The sequence below is a fragment of the Cryptomeria japonica genome, chromosome 5 (assembly GCF_030272615.1).
Source record: "Cryptomeria japonica chromosome 5, Sugi_1.0, whole genome shotgun sequence".
Classification (NCBI taxonomy): Eukaryota; Viridiplantae; Streptophyta; class Pinopsida; order Cupressales; family Cupressaceae; genus Cryptomeria; species Cryptomeria japonica.
In genome coordinates this window covers 141,871,681-141,876,064 of record NC_081409.1, presented here as the reverse complement: position 1 = coordinate 141,876,064, position 4,384 = coordinate 141,871,681, and positions in this window count along the sequence as shown.

The following is a 4,384-nucleotide window of genomic DNA, read 5'->3' as shown; positions in this document are numbered from 1 at the left end:
GGTAGGGTTTGAGTGATTTTGAGCTTTAGACTTACGTGTTCCTTTTCCAGCTAGACTGTGTGTGATGGTGATGACATGGAACCAAACTATCTAGAGGCAGGTACAGGAAAAAAAGGCTCATGATTTCGATTGGATCTCTTTAGATTGGGTTTCTAAAAAATTAAAGGTGGCCTTTTTTATTTTCGTAGAGCCTATAAGTTTAATTATATGAAAGGGAATCACACATATGATGACAAGGATATGAAAGAGATCAAAAATGACCTTTCCCGAAACAATTCTTTAACTTTTCTTGTGATTGTGAAGAGCCTAAGTTGTTTCTTGGGTCAATTTCATAGAGATAGTTTGCGCTCTGTTTGTTCTACATTTGACATGGGGCCCCCCTTAAGAGAGCTGATCCTAAAAGATGTGATGGGTTGTGTGATAATGAGGAGATTTGGGAGCTATTTCAGAATGCTAGTTTCACACCTTTTTTTTGGCCTTGAAGGGTTACAATAAGGCCTCGACAGCGTGGTTCTGCAACTCTTGGCAAAATGGTGTTGTGACTATCAGGAGGATCTCCTTCATAGTGATATCGGATTACATCTCAGAGGTTATTGATCTGTCAAATGATGGTGAATGGGTGGAAAGACGCAGCAATGGTGACTACAAAGGGTTTATGAAAAGAAAAATTGGGAAAGGGGAGAAGCCAAAGGAGGTTCAAAATGGGTATGGTCCCTTGGCTCTACCTAAACCTTTCCCCATGGTTAGATATTATGTTATGAAGTATTTTATGATTGAAGGTAGATACACCACTGTGCACGGTTATCATTTTCCTATTCTCAACCATATTAGGCATGAGGAGAAAATAAATTTGCCATTTTTTTCGTTTTCTTCCTTAGAGTCATGCATTCAAAATGGCGCCAACCCCCCACTCCATGAAGGCCTTAACTATTTTCTTTACAAGTTTGTTGTGGATCACTCTCCCAGCCTCAGTAGTTTGCCACCTGCACCTAGGAATGAGGAAAACCCTCAAAAAAATCTTGGTAAGTCCTCCAAAGCTCGTGCTTGTTGACCTTAAGTCCCACTGTTCGCCTGGTTCCACCTCCTATGCTAAGACTAAAGGAAAACAAATCATTTCTCTCCTGGATAAATAACCCCTAGAGCTTACTCTACTAAATATGAACCTAGGTAAGAGGAAGCTTGAAACTCCCAAGAATACCTTGGTTAAAGATAAAAAACTGGCAAAGAGTTGGCCAGTAAAAGTATCACCATTGACCTCAACCTGTACAATTTGGATGATGAGGAGGAAAAACCTATGAAACATGACAAAATTGAAAGCATCTTGGGGGAAAGGAGGTCGGCTAGGCTTCGGGCTAAGGAAAGAAAAGAGGAAAACAAGAAAGTTGATAACACGACCAATGTTTAAATTTTGGAGGAAATTTATGATCTGGAGGAGGATGATAATTCCGAGGAAAATTCAGAGGATGAGGATTTCCAGGTGGAGGAGGATGACCCTGGAGATAATTTTAAAGAATAAATGAAAGAAGAGGAAGAAGGGGATGATGTCAGCAAGATTGAAGATGACTCAGACACCCTGAACCAAAGCCCTGAGGTCCCCAATAAGTTGAGTGATAAGGAGATGGTCCCTTATTCCCAAAACTCCCCTGTTAAGACTAACGACAATAATAATATGTATGAGCATTTACAGAAGCTTAATGAGAGAGTTGCTACTCTTGAGATGAAGAACAAGGAACAGAATTAGAAGCTCCAAAACATGTGTGGTGCCTTAAGCTCCCTTTGTTGCAATATAGATGGGGTTATGAAGAATGCTAGTATGGGCACGGTTTCTGGTCATGGGAGGATTAAAAAGAATAGGAAGAAGTTGGTGAAGAAGTGGCATAAGGAGAAAGATGCAGAAGATGGCGAGGAGCGGATAGATACCTAGGAATACAATCTCAGAAGACTCCAACGGAACTGGAATCTACTTAAGAAGGATTAGTTGTTCTTTGGGTTTTGTTTTTTTGCTCCTTTTTTTAATCCAGGAGGATCTTTCCACAATCGATCCGAATTAATGATTTCAAAAAAATGATGATGTTTTAATTTAATGGAAATTCTTTCATGTTATAGAGATCGTCAAAATCTTTCTGACGCATTTTGAACGGACTTAATCGAACACCGTATGTGAAAGTTATAGTCTTCAGAAGTTAAGGGAAAGACATGGGTGTATTAACACGTGGCTCAACCAAAAAATAACATGGCATGGTTAAAGTTTGAAAAATGACACAATGAAAATCCAACATGTGGAAACAAGTGGACCAAGAAAATATGACCACATGGACAAATCAAAAGATGTTATGTGGACCATTCAAAAATTAGCACTTGGTAAGTCAACTTGCAAAAATGGTAAGTGGGATTTTAACTCAAAGCCTATCCATAATAAATAAATGGTCCTACCACTATCCCATGTGCTACACACATGAATGGATAAGAATTAAATTATATTAAAAAAAATGGATAAAGGATAATGGTGTATTTAATAAAATGTTTATTTGGTGGGATTTAATCTCAAGACCTACCCCACCAAATCCCCACATGTTAATTATTGTGTCATGCATTTAGTTGTGGGTATTTATGAGAGAAGATTTTATTTAAATTGAAAAATACAGTCTAAAAAGATTGCTCACATGGGGTTTGAATTTTATTTTTTTTAATACCCACATGATGACTTGAACCCACAACCTCCATGGGATAAGGCTTATCCTTATCCATAGCACCACATGTTTTAGATGTGTTTGTAAAAAGCAAAGATATGCATTTAAAATACAATCTTCTTGATAAATCATAATTTAATGTAAAAGGAAGGCTAGAACTTGCAAGCTTGCCTATATAAAGGCAAAGTATTATCATTTCTCCACAAGCTTGTTTGATAACAAAGAAGTACCCAAAATTGGTTATATTGTATTTTGTAAGCAGTTTTGGAGAGTTAAAGGTTTTTTAGCCTTTATTTATTTATTTATTTATTTTGTGGGAGAAATTTGGAGGAACTCTTAGTGAGTTCATATCCTTCTAGAGAATCCATAAGACTCATTCTACAGGTTTAAAAATTGCTTTTGATGTTCAAGGCAATTTCATGTAATTTTCATCAATTTTCATGGATCGGTTGTGCAGTTGAAGTGGACCCGAAGACATAGCCCATTAGGGGTGAACTTTGTTATCAAATTGTAGTGTATGGTCTATGTTTAATTCTAGTTCTTTTCAATTCTTGTCATTTAAATTACTTATTGAATGTTGTTAATTCGATAAAGTAGTTATGAAAAAATTTTAATAATGGCTTTTAAAATATTGAATTCAAATTAGTGTGAAAAAAAGTCTTTTCCACTAATTTTGGATGAAGTTCATATCAGAGAAGTTGATCAAGGATTTGCAAGCATTTGTGTTGAATGCTAACTAGGTCTAAGCTCAAGTGTGGAGAAGATCACTTGAAGAGTTTAATCCCGATATTGGTATGAGACATATATTTCCATGAGAAGTAATGGAACGTGAAGGAGAAGAAAGCATTCCCGAGTCTGAAAGGGCATTTCGGCAAGCTTTTCTTGATATGAAAGCAATGGTGGAATAGTTGTATAGAGAACAAAGAAAAGATGGAGAAGGCTCCAGTAAAGTTAAAGATGAAGGAGTTGGTGGTAACCCTCCTCCAAGTCCTCCTCCTTCTACGTCTTCTTATCCACCTTTATCTCCATCTCAAAAGGGACAACTAGAAAAGGTTGATTCCAAATTACCTTTGTTAAAATTAGATGTGAAATTTAATTTTTGAATGTATAATGGTGAACTTAATGCAGAAAAGATAGATAATTGGATTAAGCAGATTGAAGTCTACTACAGGATTCAAAGAATTGAGGATGAAGGATCCAAAGTCCGGCTAGCTACTCTTCGACTAGGAGGCATCGTACTAATATGGTGGGAGAGTAAGATTCAAGAATATCTTCATATGGGAGGTAAAATGCAATCTTCTTGGTATGAATTTACATTTGCATTAAAGAAGCAATTTTATCCATTAGAATAAATGCAACAATCACTAATAGATTGGCAAAATATAAGACAAGGTAAAGGACAAAATGTGCAAGATTATACTCAAGAGTTCAAAAAGAGGGCAATAACATTGAGAATTCCTCTATATACACAAGGAACTCTTTTGAAGTATACTGGTGGGTTGCCTGGTTATTTAAGACATACTATTCTTATGTTTAATCCAACCAATTTTGATGAAGTTTGTGTTCAAGCTACTCACATTGAGTCAAGAGGAAAGAATGTTAATGAGAACTTCTCAAAGAAGTCATCTCCACCAACCACCAACAAGTACAAAGGAAAGGGTAAGGTCAAAGGAACAACTACAGTGAAGAAAGAA